Source organism: Gekko japonicus, unplaced genomic scaffold (assembly GCF_001447785.1).
Source record: "Gekko japonicus isolate JY-2015 unplaced genomic scaffold, Gekko_japonicus_V1.1 scaffold3163, whole genome shotgun sequence".
In the NCBI taxonomy this organism is placed as follows: domain Eukaryota; kingdom Metazoa; phylum Chordata; class Lepidosauria; order Squamata; family Gekkonidae; genus Gekko; species Gekko japonicus.
This window is the reverse complement of record NW_015167631.1, coordinates 42,860-60,436: the sequence shown is the minus strand read 5'-3', so window position 1 is coordinate 60,436 and position 17,577 is coordinate 42,860. Positions and strand designations below refer to the sequence as shown.

The following is a 17,577-nucleotide window of genomic DNA, read 5'->3' as shown; positions in this document are numbered from 1 at the left end:
CCCCCCAGGGGGGGGAGGAAGAGGGGGGGGGGGGGGGGGGGTTAGACAAGATGAGACCCCCGCTCTTTTTAAAACATAGGTCGAATCTGCATTTGCATTTTTAAATCAGTTTGGTGCTTCTGTGACGCCCGTCTTCCTCTATGCTTGTTTGAGCGTTATAAGAACATAAGAGACGCCAATGTTGGATCAGGACAAAGGCCCATCTAGTCCAACACTCTGCCACACAGTGGCCAAAAGTACCAGGTGCCATCAGGAGGTCCACCAGTGGCTCCAGGACATTAGAAGCCCTCCCACTGTTGCCCCCCCCAAGCACCAAGAAGACAGAGCATCCCTTGCCCCAGAGCCCCTCTCTATCCCTTGTGGCTAATAGCCACTGATGGACCTCTGCTCCAGATGCCTATCTAATTCCCTTTTGAAGCCGTCCATGCTTGTAGCCGTTGTTTGGAGAAGATTCTTTTAAAGCAGCCGCAGACATGCGATGACAGTGGAGCCCCAGGAAAGGAGGATAAACATATGTGGACGTGCAAAAGTATGCTAGCACTCTTGAGGTGTGAAAACGACACCCAATGTAGACCGCTTTTTCGAAGACGGAGTAAAAAGGCTGGGACACCGGTGGGAAAGACCAATGCAGATTCAGCCATAGACGAGAGCCCGGCGCTTCCCGTGGGCCGCGGGGGGGGGGGAGAGAATGCCGGACCTCAAAGGCAGCCAGGAGGCACGACAAAAGTTCTTCTGAACAGTGTTTCTTGGAGGGGGGAAGGGACCGAACCGGATTCCCGGGCAGGAGGCTGCATTTGGAAATCCCCCCCCCCCTTCAAGGGCTCCCTGCGTCCCGGGAATAAACTCTCCCTTTGCAGCCCCAGAGACGGAAGGAGAAAGAGGGGAATCCCTGCCTAGGACCAACGCTCCCTCTAAGCTGTGGAGTCTTGTGAGCAAAAATTCTACTTTGTGAGCTACAAGCATTAAAATTGTGAGCCAGCGATTTGGCTGCTGCATAAATGAGCCAGTTCATACCGGCAAGGCGGGATATAAATTGAAAGTAAGTAAATAAATTACTGAAGTTGAGCAAACTTCAGAGGACGGCGGAAGTCCGGAAGGCCTGGCGTGATCTGGTCCATGGGGTCACAAAGAGTCGGACTCGACTGTGCGACTGAACAACAACAACAAAAAGTAAATAAATAATTGGTTTGCTCTGGAGCCATCCTTCCTGAGCTAAGACAAAAATGTGTGAGCCGGAGGCTAAAAACCTGTGAGCTAGCTCACACTAACTCAGCTTAGAGAGAAATCCCTGCCTTGGACTGGACTGGACAGGCAGCCCCCCCCCCTTCATGTGTTGTTATATATTGGGACTGAAACATTGCAGGACAGGGTGAGCTCGGAGCGGAATAACAATAGACCAACAGGATTCTGGTAGGAAACAACCAAGGCGTAGGACTGTGCTGCCAGAGATAGGGTGAGCTTGGAGCCAAATAACAATACACCAACAGGATTCTGGCAGGAACCAACCAAGGTGTAGGACTGTGCTGCCGGAGACAGGGTGAGCTTGGAGCTAAATAACACTAGACCAACAGGATTCTGGCAGGAACCAACCAAGGTGTAGGACTGTGCTGCCAGAGACAGGGTGAGCTTGGAGCCAAATAACACTAGACCAACAGGATTCTGGCAAGAACCAAGCAAGGTGTAGGACTGTGCTGCCAGAGACAGGGTGAGCTTGGAGCCGAATAACACTAGACCAACAGGATTCTGGCAGGAACCAACCAAGGTGTAGGACTGTGCTGCCGGAGACAGGGTGGGCTTGGAGCCAAATAACACTAGACCAACAGGATTCTGGCAGGAACCAACCAAGGTGTAGGACTGTGCTGCCAGAGACAGGGTGAGCTTGGAGCCAAATAACAATAGACCAACAGGATTCTGGCAGGAACCAATCAAGGTGTAGGACTGTGCTGCCAGAGACAGGGTGAGCTTGAAGCCGAATAACAATAGACCAACAGGATTCTCGCAGGAACCACTTAAGATATAAAATTTTGTAAATAGCCTATCTTGGGAGTGGGGTGTGTTGGAGTGTGGCCACTGCATGCAATATAACCAAGCTGAGGTGCTGGTCTGCAGCTTTTTTTCTTGCTAAAATCAGTGATTAAAGTAGAGTTGATCACTAGACTTGGGGTCTGTCATCCATGGAACCCACTATTTAACATGCGTCTGCAGCTCAGAGGCTTAAAACAGCTCAGCTGTTTGCTAGAGAGGCTGAGCATGAACTAAGGAATAGAACAGAGAGGATTGCAGGCACGCAACAGAAGGGCCAAGCCTTGCAGCCGAATTCTGCGAAGGTTTTCTCTCAAGCAGGTAATTTCAGTCTTGGAAGACGGCAATTCAGGGTAGTAAATAGCCCAGTACATACTCCACTTGTCGTTCCTCTCTAAGAGGAAGAGGAACTGTTCACAAGCGCTCTTTGGGTGCGATCTGTCAACCAGTCACAGGATCCAAACCACATTTTTCCAGTGTGTCAACAAGAATATTATGTGGAACCTTATCAAAAGCCTTACTGAAATCAAGATACACTATGTCTACAGCATTCCCCTGATCCAGAAAGGTAGTAACTTTCTCCCAAAAAAAAGAGAGAAGGTTAATCTGATATGACTTGTTCTTGAGGAACCCATGTTGGCTCCTAGTAACCACAGCCATCCTTTCTAAATGCTCAAGGACTGACTGATGATTTGTTCTAAAACTTTCCCAAGTATAGATGTCAAACTGACAGGCTGGTACCTGGATCCTCTTTTTTCTCCTCCTTGAAGATGGGGACAGCATTTGCCCACCTCCAATCTTCTGGCACCTCACCTGTTCTCTGGAAATTCTCAAAAATAATGGACAGAGGCTCAGAAATTACATCCATGAGTTCTTTTAGTACCCTTGGATGCAGTTCATCTGGCTCTGAGGACTTAGTTTCATTTAAAGAAACTAGTTTGTTTATGTACCACCCCTATGCCGATCCCAGGCTGCAACTCCCTTCCCTCATCATGTGTTTAGTTTTTGCCATGTTAAGCACCATTTCCCTCGCAAGAGAACACTGAAGAAAAGTAGGAACTGAGCAGCTCCGCCCTCTCTTCATCACCTGTTACAATTTCATTTTCCTGTTCCCGCAATGGCCCTGCCATGTCCTTGTTCTTTTTCTTACTTTGAAAATAAGAACCCTTTTTTGTTCTTTTTAGCACCTCTTGCTAGCCTAATCTCATGCCGAGCTTCAGAAGAAGAGAGGAGGAGGAATTTCACATTACCCTTTTTAACCCATTTTGAAGCCGTTTTTGATCCGTCATGGAGTAAACCGGTATAGGGCTGCCATTTCACACATGGCTTTCCCCTTCTGGTAAAGAGCTGGATCTGAAGCGTTTTGCCATCTCAGACTGCACTGCTTTTCCCCCGCCGTTTTTCGCCTGTGCGGGCGATCTCCAGCTTTTTTTTTTAACATTCGCGTTAGAGCGCTATAGCACTATAGCACTATAACAAAACACTCCAGGAATTTCAATGGGGTTGATATAATGCTGTTGCGTTATAGCGCTATAAAGCAAACGTTTTTTTAAAAAAGCTGGAGATCGCCCATGCTGGCAAAAAACAGCGGGGGGAAAACGCATCGGAACCAGGAGAGGAAACTGAAGACTACTTGGAAGCGGTTGACAGGTAAAATGCTTCAGCTCTGTTCCCTAAATGGGACAGAAGCGTTTGTGTGTTAAATTAGATATATATATTCCAGTAGGGAACCGGTTATAAAACAGTTCTGTCTGAAAAGACAGACCAGAAACCGTTTGGGAACTGTTCCGGATTATATCATCTGTCTGAAATTCCTCACTATTGGATTAATACCTCACCCTTCACTCGGAGTCTCAGAGCGGTTTACAAATTCCTTTCCCTTCCTCTCCCCACAACAGATACCCTGTGAGGTAGGTGGGGCTGAGAGAGCTCGTTTAAGAACTGCCCTTTCAAGGACAGCTCTGACAGAACGATGGCTTGCCCAAGGTCATCCAGCAGGTGCAAGTGGAGAAGTGGGGAATCAAACCTGGTTCTCCCAGATTAGAGTCCGTGCACTTAACCACTACACCAAACTGGCTTTCCTAACTCTCTCTCTATAAGCACTGGTTATTTTCTTATATTCATCTTTTGTTATAAGACCCTCCTTCCACTTTCTGAATGAGCTGAGCCTTGGTGTTCTGCACCACCAGATGACCACAGCCATCTGGGCTCTGAAAAGGGGCAGGAGAGGGAGCTGCTGTTGGAGTGGAGGCAGAACTCGGGTTACTGTGTGGGAGGATGGTGCTTGAGGGTGTGTGGGTGTGTATAGCCTGTTGGAGAGTGGTGCTTGTTTGAGGAAGTGTGGTTTCTGTTTGTCTCTCTTGCCCGAGTGTAACTGCAACTTTTAGCAGTTTTGCCTGGGACTGACCACTGGCCCCGCCCTCTCCTGGGTGAGCCTTCAATTATCTTAGGCTTAAGAAAAGAATACATTTTTGTCCTTATTTCCCCTTTTGGCTCAGGTAGCCATTTTCAGTCCTCTAAGTCTCAGGGTACAGCAGCACACCACGGCATTTCTAAGCGAAAGAATCAACTTGGGCGAGAGATGATGAGCGCTCACGGACAATTTTCAGCCACCTGCGGGGACTGTGCCATGCTTGTCTTCCTCCCTGAGGACAAGACGGAGAGATATAAAAGGATTGCTACTTTCCATGAGATCAAGGAAGGGGAAGAGTTCATTAACAGAAGCCTTGATGTCCTGCATAGGGAAGGAGAGACCAGTCAAAGCGACGACAGTGTGGTTGACTGCCTTAACAAGTCTCCTCAGAGCACTACAGCAGGACCCCAAAGGCATCGAGCGAGACAGCACGGAGGAATCGATTGCAGGCCCTTGCGGTGGAGGCAGAGATGGAGGCACTGTCAGTGGAAGTATCACACATACAAAAGAGACAGAGGAAGAAAGACAGGGAGAGGCAAAGAAATGGCACTGGAAGGAAAAGGAAGGTGTTGGTCATAGGCGACCCCCCTGCTGAGGGGTACGGAATGTCATGTGTTCAGGCCTGACCCCCTGGCCTGAGAGGTGTGTTGCTTGCCAGGGGCAAAAATTAAAGATATTACAGAGAGGATCCCTAAACTCATCAAGCCTACAGAACATTACCCATTTCTCATGGTCCATGTGAGAAACAATGACACGTCTGTGAACAACATCAAAAACACTAAGTTGGACTATGAAGCTCTTGCTCAGAGTGAAAGAGGAGAGCGCAAAAGTGGGCTTGAAGTTCAACATCAAAAAAACTAAGATCATGGCATCCGGCCCCATCACTCCTTGGCAAATAGAAGGGGAAGTCGTGGAAGTAGTGACAGACTTCAGGTTCCTGGGATCCCAGATCACCGCAGACTGTGACAGCAGCCATGAAATTGAAAGACGCCTGCTCCCTGTGAGGAAAGCGATGGCGAACCTAAACAGCATGATAAAAAGTAGAGACATCACCCTGCCAGCAAAAGTCCGCATGGTCAAAGCAATAGTATTCCCAGTAGTCATGTATGGCTGCGAGAGTTGGACTATAAGGAAGGCCGAGCGCCGAAGAATAGATTCTTTTGAACTATGGTGCTGGAGAAGACTCTTGAGAGTCCCTTGGACTGCGAGAAGATCAAATCAGTCAATCCTAAAAGAAATCAACCCTGACTGTTCCCTGGAAGGCCAGATAATGAAAATGAAGCTCAAATACTTTGGCCACCAAATGAGAAGGGAGCATTGTTGTTCAGTCGCACAGTCGAGTCCGACTCTTCGCGACCCCATGGACCAGCTCCCACCAGGCCCTCCTGTCTTCCGCCGTCCTCTGAAGTTTGCTCAATTTCATGTTCGTTGCATCGATGACACTGTCTAACCATCTCATCCTTTGCCATCCCTGTCTTCTTTGACCTTCAATCTTTCCCAGCATCAGGGTCTTCTCCAGGGAGTGCTCCCTTCTCATTGGGTGGCCAAAGTCTTTGAGCTTCAGTTTCATTATCTGGCCTTCCAGTCAGGGTTGATTTAGACACTGTCATAGATGCAATGAACATGAAGTTGAGCAAACGTCAGAGGACGGCGGAAGACAGGAGGGCCTGGTGGGATCCGGTCCATGGGGTGGCAGAGAGTCGGACTCGACTGTGCGACTGAACAACAAATGAAGGTCTTCGGAGGAGGCTGAAGGAAACGGGCGCACAGGTGGAGTTCTCTTCCACCCTTCCTGTCATGGGAAGGGGAATACAACAAGAGCAGGCAATAATGGAGGTGAACCACTGGCTGCATTGGGGGTGCCAGCAGGAGCAATCTGTATTCTGGGACCATAGGCTAGGTTTTCTGGACGACAGCTTACTAGCACGTAATGGGCTTCGCCCGTCAAGGTCGGGGAAGAATGTGTCTGGCAGAAACCTGGAGGCATTCATCCAGAGGGCTTTAAACTGACATGACAAGGGGAAGGAGTTGACCCACATGGGGGTTTGAATGAAAGAGAGCAAACAACAGAGGCCCACCTGGGAGGGCCGGGTCTAATGGAGCCAAAGGTGCGGGGCTTCAGGTGTCTATGTACCGATGCTCAAAGCTTGGGTAATAAGAAAGAAGAACTTCAGCTTCTAATGCAGACAGAGGGACATGATTTAGTAGGCATTACAGAGACTTGGTGAGCTGATTCACATGACTGGAATGCAATAGTGGATGGATACGAGTCGTTCAAGAAAAACCAAAAGGGTCGAAGAGGAGGCAGAGTGGCGCCCTATGTGAAGAGACTGGATTTATACCCCGTCCTTCACTACCCAAGGTGTCTCCGAGCGGCTCACAAACTCCTTTCCCTTCCCCTCCCCACAACAGACACCCTGTAAGGAAGGTGGGGCTGAGAGAGCTCTGACAGAAATGGCTCTTTTTCAAGGACAGCTCTTATCAGAACTACGGCTTGCCCAAGGTCACATGCCAGGTGCAAGTGGAGGAGTGGGGGATCAAACCCCATTCTCCCAGATTAGAGTCCGCACACTTAACCAGGACACCAAACTGCATCCTTTTGCCAGGTAAGTGAGAGGAGAAGAAGAGATTGGATTTATCCCCCCCCCCTTCACTACCCAAAGGTGTTTCCCTCCCTCCCCTCCAGGAAACACCGTCGAGAACTCACGTCGGGGCACCTCTGTTCTCTCTCCATCGCGCCTCTTAGCCTCTGTAAAAGTCTAAACCCCCACCCCCTCGTTTGACGGCCTTTGGAGGAGGTGGATAAGTGGGGGGGGGGGACCCGGCTTCAGCCTCCTTTTGCCCAGCCGGCGGAACAGCGCAGGACCCCTCCGGGCATCCCACCCTGTGCAGAGCGACTCGCGAGGAACCCCATTGAGGCGCAGAAGGCGTCGAGGACGGCAGGCCGTCGGGAGCGCCTCCTGGAGGGGACCGGAGGACACGCCGTTTGCATCCGTCTGCAGCACCGAAGGGGTTAAACCGGCCAAGCCTTTTGCTAGAGAGGCCGTGTGGGGGGGGGGTCCGGAAGAGAGGGGGGCCCTTTTGCTCCTCGTGCGCGCAGGCGCATGCGTGTCCGGGGAGGGGGCTTTGCTTCTGGACTGGGGGAGAAGGAGCAGCACCCGGGTGGAGCCGGACCCCACCTCAGTGGAAGGTCTCCTTAGAAGTAAGTCCTGCACGGGGAAGGGGGGGGGAGAATAGGCTTTCCGATCTTGCAAGGGAGGAAGGCGGGGATGGCGCCAAGCAGTGTTCCCTCTAAGCTGAGTTAGTGTGAGCTAGCTCACAGTTTTTGAGCCTCTGGCTCAGGAAGGACGGCTCCAGAGCAAACTAGTTTATCCAGCAGCCAAATATCTTGCTCACAACTTTAATGCCAGTAGCTCACAAAGCAGAAATTTTGCTCACAAGACCCCACTGCTTAGAGGGAACATTGGTGCCAAGCCGTGGGGCTGTCCTGTCTCCCGGATGGCAAATTCCCGGGCCTTTGGGGAGGGGGGTGGAGCTCTGACGGGACCCCGAGAGCTTCATCAGCTCAGCCCCGGCGAGCGGATCTCTGTCTCTTGGAGGGCGGCTGCGATCCTGGGAGATCTTCAAGCCCCACCGGGAGGTTGACAACCCCCTTTAGGCACTCCTTTTGCCCTACTATAGAAGCAGAGTTGGGTGTTGTTTTTTTTGGGAGGGGGGGTATAACCGGGGTCTTTCAGTACCAGAAAAGTTGAATGTAGGAAACTGACAGTTCATGCTGCAAGCAGACAAAGCAACAGAAGAAGAGATTGGATTTCTACCCAACAGTATCTCAGAGCGTCTTACAGACTACTTTCCCTCCCCCTCCCCACAACAGACACCCTGTGAGGTACAGAGCTGAGAGAGCTCTTTCAAGAACTGCTCCTGAGAGAACAGCTCTGAACAAACTTATGACTGACTCAAGGTCACACCAGCAGCTGCATGTGGAAGAGTGGGGGAATCAAACCCGGTTCTCCCAGATTAGAGTCCGCACACTTAACCACTACACCAAACTGGCTCTCACAACAGAAGGAGGACCTTTGGGGGGGGGGGGTAAGAAAGGGGTTGGGGGGGGAAAGGGGAGTCTGGTCTTCCCTGGAATCGGCTGCAGCCCCATCCTGAGACCCAGATGCAAACCCAGTGGTGGTGGGGCAGGGCTGCCAGCGGTTGTCCCAGGCTGGCCCAGCAAAGGAAAGGAACATTAAAAAAACCACAACCCTCTTGTTTCCAAGGCGCAGAGAGCCTAGCAACACCACCGGTGCTCATGGAAACACCACCAGTGCCCACCGATCTAGGCAACTCCCCTGACAGGCAGGGAGGGGCGGAGCATGCTGATGTGGCCACGCCCCCTGGTCTCAGCCTCCCCCAGACACACCGCCAGGAGGAGCAAAAGGCACCTCACAGGGCAATGCTCCCTCCAAGCTGTGGAGTCTGGTGAGCGAAAATTGTACTTTGTGAGCGACTGGCATTAAAGTTGTGAGGGAGCGATTTGGCTAGTCCACAGATTAGTTTGCTCTGGAGCCCTCCTTCCTGGGCGGAGAAAAGATTGTGTGAGCCGAAGGCTAAAAACCTGTGAGCTAGCTCACACTCACTCAGCTTAGAGGGAGCAATGCACACCGGCATCCATCACTGTGCCAGGGCTATTTTTGGGCAGGAATGCACAGGAACGGAGTTCCGGCTGGCTCCCGAGTTGGCCACGCCCAGCAGGAACGCATTAGCATAATAGGCCACACCCAACAGCAGGAACCCATTAGGATTGGCTACATCAGGGGTGTGTGGCCAAACATGCAAAGGAGTTCCTGCTACAAAAAAAGCCCTGGTTTTGACAACAAACAAGGTCAACAGAATAAGAAGCAAAAGGTGGGTGTGGCTGGATGACCACACTTCTGGTAACATGGGGGTGTGGCCTAATGTGCTAATGAGCTGTGCTGTCAGGGGTGTGGCCTAATATGCTAATGAGTTTCTGTTGTTGGGTGTGGCCTATTATGCTAATGAGTTCCTGCCTGGCTTTTTCTACAAAAAGAGCCCTGGGAGGGTCATGGAGTGACTGACAGGACCCCCCAGAATGAACACACCTGGGAGCGCCACCTGCAGCAGTACTTTGCAGAGTGGACAGACAGGGAGAGAACTTGGCTGTTCCAACCACATCGCCCCTGCCCCATCACTCCACAGCACACTTTGCAGAGGCAGACGTACACAGTGCCAGATGCTCCCTCCTGTACTGGGGTTAGGGTGGGAGGAACAGCATCCTTTTGCCAGGCAAGAGAGGAGAAGAAGAGACTGGATTTAAACCACACCCTTCACTTGGGAGTCCCAATGCAGCTTACAATCTCCTTCACCCTCCCCTTCTACAACAGACACCCCGTGAGGCAGGTGGGGCTGAGAGAGCTCTCTTGAGAACGGCCCTTGAGAGTATAGCTCTGAGAGAACTGGTGACTGACCCAAGGCCACACCAACAGCTGCATGTGGTGGAGTCGTGGGGAATCAAACCCGGTTCTCCTAGATCAGAGTCCGTGCTCTTAACCACTGCACCAAACTGGCTTTGTGGCCAAGGTGCAGCAGGGGTACAGATGCCCAGGCAATAAACAGAGAGAAACACCAGGGCACAGACACAGGAATCTTGGGGTCAAGTCCCGCTAAGGGGGATGCCAGCAAGAATACAAAGCGTGCCCAGAAAGGGCTCCCAGATGAGATCAAATGTGACGGATCATCCATGCTGATCGGCTGGCCCAAATTCCAGGCATTTTGGTTCTCCCCCACCCCCCAACCAGCCATCTCCAGCAGGGCACCAGGGGGACACTTAGGAGCCATCCGAAGGTTTTCAAGACCCGGCTTAGGCTTTTTTCAGGGTGATCTGGAGTAGGGGGCAGAAGAAAACAGAGATTCTTTCCTGGGTGAAATTCTTGTTACCTGTGCCCTGCTTCTTCATGAGCGCCAAGGGATGCTGTTTACCTGGGTTGGTTCCCCTTGGAAGGAGGAAGCCCCGGAGCCTTCTGGTTCCTTGTCCTTGTTTCCCTCGATGCCCAGTATCCTGGCAGAGCTGAGCAGGGGTGGAAGCCAGAAGAAATCCCACGGAGTCTCATGCCCCCTACGCCACATCAGCTGCCCAGAGGGAGGAATGGCCTACCTGAGGAAGTCAGGCCTGCGCCCACTCTCCTGGCTTTGTGCAGACTAGGAAAAACTGAGCTAGTCAGATTTGTAATTCATGTCTTATTTTTTATCTCAGGCTTATGCTTTACTACAGTCCTATTTTTCGGTTTCTGATTGGCTCCACAACCCTAATCCTATTGTGTTCTTTCTTGAATGCCCCCCTCTTGTTGATTGTATTGACTCACTTTGTGTCATCTGCCTTGAGTCCAAGGGAGACCGGTGGACAAAAAATGGCAAAAGTAAATGAATAACGTCCGGCTGCAGCTCCTTATCTCCCCAAGTCCTGCCCTCTCCAGGGCTCAACCCCCGAATCTCCAGGAATTCCCCAACCCGGAATTGGCAACCCTGGCAGGCTTGGCCCCTATGAGTCCTCCCTCAAAGGCCAAAACTTCCCTGAAAAGGACCCCTCCCCTCTGTCAGAGAAACCCAGTGTGGAATGTGGTGGTTGCCTAGCAACAGCCACTGAGGAATCCATTCCTTGAAGCTACAGGTTGCCATGGGTGTGTGGAGGGGGAGGCGCAACAGAAGAGCCACCTGCTAATGGGAGCCTCTCCTGGCTGCAGGACACGTGATAGCCACAGAAGGACACAGAAACACGTGGTTGCCTACCCTCGCTCCCTCCATTCGGACGCAAACCCTTCCCACCCCACCCCCGGCAAAGATCCTCCCCCTTCTAGCTCGGGACGGGGCGGTTTTAACCCTTCCAGGGCCGCAGACGCAGGGAAAAGGGCTTCCTGCTCTGCCCGTGGAGAAAAGCAGCGCCCGGAGACCCCGCCGCGGGAGTGGACTGCAGCCGGGCGGCCTTCAGCGGCGCCCCACGAGGCAGGACTCCTGCAGACACACCGGGAGAGAGAAGCTGCCTGTCCGCCCCGGGCGGGGACTCCCCGCTTTCCCCTTCCGTCCCTGCTGGGGCTGCGAGCGGAGAGAGTCTGTTCCAGCTTCTTCAGCCTCCTTTTCCAGCGCAGGATCCTCCGGGCGTCCAGCCCCGGGCAGCAGAGTGACTCCCACGGAGCAGCACAGGGCGTGGCGGAAAGGAGGACGCAGTTTGCACTTGTCTGCAGCACTGCAAGGGTTAAGCCCTTTGCTAGAGAGGCCGAGCAAGGGGGGGGGGGCCCCGAAGGGAGGGGGGAGCCGGGAGGGCTCCAGACTCGCAAAAGCGGGAAAAGCCTTGCAGACGGAGCCTGGGCAGGCTTACTCTCAAGTAGTTCCATTCAGTCTCTGAAGACAGAAATTCAGCTCTGGCGTTTTTTGGGGAGGTGTGTGTGTGTTTAAATCCTTTCCCAACGGGGTTTCCTTCTGCGGGTGTCCGGTGTTTCCCTTTGTCAGCCCCGGTCCTGGGGCGCAGCTGTTCCATTGGGAGGGAGGGTGGCGGGGAGATCGTGCCAGGCCGCGGCTGTCTTGGGGTTGGAACCTCCCGGATGGCAAATCCCTGGACATTTGGGGAGAGGGGGGTGGACCTCAGATGCGAACCAGGCCAAAGAAGAATCATCCCTCCAGCGCAGCCCCTTTTCTCCGGGGGGGGGGAGGAGTGGATCTCTGCCTGCTGGGGGTCGGCTGTCGTCCAGGGAGGGCTACGGGACCCGCCGGGAGGTTGACAACCCCGTTAGGCACCACTTTAGCCCCGCTATAGAAGCAGACCTTTTTTGGGGGGGGGGAGTGGGGTGATAACCGGGGTCTATCAGGACGAGAACAGTTGAATGCACGAAAGTGGCGTTCTCTTGCTGGTCATTTCAATTCTGCCAACAGACAAAGCGAGTGAAGGAGGCCTTTTTTGTGGCGGTGGTAGGGGAGTCAGAAAGGGGTTGGGGGGGAAGGGGAGTCCTGCCCGCCCTGGAACCAAACTGGCTTTGTTTCCAGGGTACAAGAGGGGTACAGACCCCCAGACAATAAACAGAGAGAAACACCAGGGCACAGACACAGGAAGCCTGGGGCCAAGTCCTGCTAAGGGGGGTGCCAGCAAGAATACAAAGCGTGCCCAGAAAGGGGTCCCAGATGAGATCAAAGGTGATGGACGATGGGCTGGCCCAGATGCCAAGCATTTTGGCTGCCCCCCCCCATACAGTTCCGCAGGGCCTGCAAGATGGAGCTGTTCCGCCAGGCTTTTGAGTAGGAGCCGCCGCCGCCACTATACCACCATCGTGGCTTGATTTACCATCTACCCTGGTTTCTGGGTGGGGGGTAGACATCGCCCAGAAGAGGAACATCATCTCTGGCGCTCACGTCACTACATCTCCGGCCGCCAATGAGGGACATCTAGGGGCATCTTGGAATTTTAAATGAACTGTAGAGCACCATTTTAGTCTGTATCTATTGATGTTTTAATGTAATTTATATTTTATTCCGGCGTAGCCGCTTGTTCACCGCCCTGGGCCACTTGGGTAGGGCGGGATATAAATCCCAAGTAAATAAAAATAAAAAAATAAACCATCTCCAGCGCCCCAGGGGGACACTCAGGAGCCATCGGCTTAGGCTGGACTCCGGAAGATGGTCCTCCTTTCAGGGTGATCTGGAGTCGGGGGCCAGGAGAAAACAGGGATTCTTCTCTGGATGAAAGACTTGTTACCTACACCCTCTTTTGTCCCGGGGTAAGAAGTGCCAAGGGATACTGTTTACCTGGGTTGGTTCCCCTTGGAAGGAGAAAGCCCCGGAGCCTTCTGGTTTCTTGTCATTGTTTCCCTTGATGCCCAGTATCCTGGCAGCGCTGAGCAGGTGTGGAAGCCAGAGGAACCCCCCAAGAGTCACAGGTCCCACTACTGCCCCACATCAGCCGCCCAGAGGGAGCGTTTCTGTGCCTCACTTTTTTTCAGCCAGCCAGATCTCATTCCGGAGCCTGTCTGCCTTTCTCTCCTGACCTCAGCTCCTTGTTCTGAAAATCACGGGATCCTAGAGAGAGTCACAGAGCTGGAAGGGGCCAGGCAGGCCATCTAGTCCAACCCCCTGCTCTTCCCAGGGACACATTCCTCACCCTTCCCCTCCACTGGGTGCTCCAACAGAGCTCTCGCCTGATCCCTCAGGCCTGTCGAAGGGATGTGTAAAATGTAAAAGGGGCCACCAGTCCCTCTTGTCCTTTTGGGGGCTACCTTCAGCATTAGCCCCGAGGACAGACTGAACGAAACGGAATGAGAGGCTAAGTTTGCAACATCCTTAAAGAGCCAAACAGAGACACTTCTGGTCTCCTCCACCAGGGCCAGTCTCACCATGAAGGTTTGTGATGCTCAACAGTCTATTTCCATTCTTTTCCATTTCCCTTCTGACATGATGCAGTCTGTCTCTCTGAAAAGTACTGGTCCGATGCATGAATTTAGCAGGTCAGGAACAAGACACAGAAGCCATCTCGCAGGCCGGCTTATATCCTGAAGCCAAACCACACCCCAACACCCGTGATAGGTCTATTTACATTGACTGGATTAACTCTAGGAACCTAGTCTCCCGATTGGAACGGGGAACTAGGATCCGACCGTGTATTGTTCTGGTGGAGTGAAGCTCAGGCTCTTCGCATGACCACGTGCGGACCGGCTGAAGCCTGATCGCGCACATGGTCGGGTTGTATACAACACTCTCTCTGTCCCCTCAGGGAGGACCCCCCCCATCATAGCCAAGTGAAGAAAGGCATGTTTCCACCCAGATAGAGCCTACCCAAGAGAAGGGGCAGGAGATGGGAAAGCAGGACCCAGAAAGACCTGGAACTGCCAAGAGAGCAAGGAAAAGCCCCCATCCCATCCGACCTGGAAGTGGTGTTGACTTCTGGGAAAGAGCTGGGGGGCCAGAGGTCCTGGCTAAGGACACCGCGACCTCAGAGGTACACTGTCAATGCTTCCGGCTGTTCCACTATCATGAGGCCGATGGGCCCCGAGAGGTTTGCAGTCAGCTCCATGGACTTTGCAGCCACTGGCTGGAGCCGGAGAGGCACACCAAGAAGCAGATCCTGGACCTGGTGATCCTGGAGCCGTTCCTGACTCTCCTGCCCCAGGAAATGCAGGGCTGGGTCAGAGGATGCGGGCCGGAGACCAGTTCCCAGGCAGTGGCCCTGGCCGAAGGCTTCCTCCTGAGTCAGACAGGGGAGAAGAGGCAGGCAGAGCAGGTGAGGGGATTTCCTCCAGGTATGTCCAGTTCAAGCAACAATATTAGGCCTTCTCCTAAAGTTTCCCTGCTGGATAATTGCCCAACTTTTAAGCATCAAAGTGGGAGATTTCATGGCCTTCTTCAGCACCCTCTTCTACAAGAGAATTTCTGATTCCTCCAGATAACTCAGCAGGTCTGCTGATGGAAGGGGGTGCAGAGTCTGGGAGTGGGGCAGGATCTATTCCTTGGTCTCTTTTCCATCCAATCTCTCACTTCTCTCCCTTGCTGCTTTTTTCAGCTGTGGGGACCATCCCTGAAGATGGAAGCTACTCTCCCTGAGGCGGAAGGAGTTTCCTTGGAGCAAGGGCAGGGGGCGCAGGCCACGGAGCGTGCCCAAGTTCCCTTCTCCTTTGGTAAGGACCCATTGTGCCTGCATGCAGTTGGGGCACCCCGTGACTGCGACGAGTAAAGAGTTCAGGTCAGGAGAAAAATACACAACAAAGAGTTAACTTGCGGCACTCAATGTCCACTCAATGTTTGGGGGGGGGGGGAATCACAAGGTCTCTGCTACCAAATCCAGAATGACAAGGTCTACATTTTCTCAAAAGCAGCATGTCCAGTCAACTTCTTCCTTCAGTCCTTGAGAAGTTAATGTCTGTAGATGATGTATCCAAAATATCTGTCTTTTTAAAAGAAGTTTGAGCATGTTTTGAAGTTGTAGTTTGACCAAAGTCAAGATAGTGGCTGAGAAGTGGAGCCTTCCTTTTCTTTAATCTGATGAAACTCTGATGCTCACCCGTTCTCACCTTTCACTTGTCTAGACGTCATCCCCACATACATTTTGCCACAAGAACATCTGATACAATAGAGTACTCCTCTAGTTACAGGTACAGAAAGAATTTATGAGGAAAGATCTAGTCCTGGAAGAATTTTGAAAGGATTTTTTCGCCTCAGCGCAAGCACAAACAGAGCGACTGTCACAAGGAAATACACCTTTAGGTGTCTGACTTCCCCTCATGCAGCCGGTGCCCTTCTCTTCTGGAAGCCTGCTTCTAACTCATTCGTCTCTGAGGTTTTTGGCTCTCTTGGCTGTGAACAAAGGAGGATGTTGGCATCTAGGATTGTTAGACAGAAGGTGCCAATATCTATTTATTTATAATAGCCTGTACTGGTTTAAATGTGCTGTTGTAGGTTAAAGGTATAATCATCCTATCTCTCCTCTGGTTCCGAGCTCTATGGGTTGAGTAAAGACGTCCTAGATGTATTATAGGCTCTACGGAAAGCTCTTTTCAGACTTCTAGAGGAATAACCCGTTAGCAAGTTGACTCATTAAAATACCTGCTTGTCTCTTAAATTCACTGGCCTGACTGCAATTTCTTCTCAGTCTTAATAACTGAGAGTAAGGTAAATTTCTTTTCATGTGTCCTGTGTGGAAACGATCTATTGTTAAATAAGAGTTGGCATCTGTGGGGGTTTTTTTTGTAACCCTCTGTCTGTATAATATTTCCAGTCCTTCTCATTTCAGCATCTAGAAAATGTACTTTGTGGTTATCATATGTTAATTCAGATTTGATTGTGTTACGAGTGTGGTTTATATACTGGCCGAGTTCAATCAAAGATTCCTTAGTGCCATTCCAAATCACAAAGATATCTTTTATATAAAAAATGTGCTTCTTATACAAATTATAGCTTTGGAAAATAAATTTATTCTCAAGCCTATCCATGAATGGGCTAGCTAATTCAGGTGCAAATCTGCATCCCATTGCAGTTCCCTAAACTGGCCAGAAAAATTCTTGGGACTGAATTTTTTTTCTTTAGACATAGTTCAGCAATATGGCAGAGAAAAGAGGGGGGGGGGGGCCCTGCTTTAATCTAATGCCTCCCATAAAACATCCATGTGGAATGTCAGTGTACAAGGACACCACGTCTGAAGTGGCACACGACACCTCTTCTGCCTGCAGTTGTAAGTTGTTAATGTGGTTGAGGAATCCATGGTATCCCTTAAACAGGGGTCTTTTTGTAGAAACTGGTATAACTTTCTGTTCTAATTCCTCTAATACCAATACTTGAAAAGCTAATGACCTAGGATTTTTGGTAGCTGGGTTGAACATGGGTTTTAAGCTATTATTGTTAGGGTCTATATCACTATTCTCTATACCATTTAAAAAAAAAATCAGCCAACCTTTTTTTTTCTAAACATGTTTTGAATTTGGCATGTGAGCATGCCAAGAGACACTCTGAAAACTCACTCATACCACCCTTGTGTCTCCAGATGGGCTCAACTCACGTCTGGTCTGAATGTGACGGTGACGCGTCATGCAATGTCTTTCCCTCCCCGCAGAACAAACACAGGTCTCCCAGAAGTCTGAAATATGTTGGCCGCATTTATAATCCCTGAGATGTATGTGTACCGTGTGCTTCTCTTCTGAGAGCCAGTTTGGTGTAGTGGTTAAGTGTGTCGCGTCATGCAATGTCTTTCCCTCCCCGCAGAACAAACACAGGTCTCCCAGAAGTCTGAAATATGTTGGCCGCATTTATAATCCCTGAGATGTATGTGTACCGTGTGCTTCTCTTCTGAGAGCCAGTTTGGTGTAGTGGTTAAGTGTGAGGACTCTCATCTGGGAGACCCGGGTTTGATTCTCCATTCCTCCACTTGCTCCTGGCTGGATATGAGCTGTCCTTGAAAAAAGAGCAGTTTCTGTCAAGATCTCTCTCAGCCCCACCTACCTCATAGGGTGTCTGTTGTGAGGAGGGGAAGGGAAAGGAGTTTGTAAGCCTCTCTGAGACTCCCTTTGGGTAGTGAAGGGCAGGGTATAAATCCAATCTCCTCCTCTTCTTCTTCTACCTCACAAGGTGTCTGTTGTGGGGAGGGGAAGGGAAAGGAGTCTGTAAGC

At 51.3% G+C, this 17,577-nt stretch overlaps 1 pseudogene; it reads right to left on the bottom strand.

Annotated features, from left to right (window-relative positions):
- Positions 1-17,577, bottom strand: part of LOC107112858 — a 32,126-nt pseudogene that overhangs the window by 9,763 nt on the left and 4,786 nt on the right.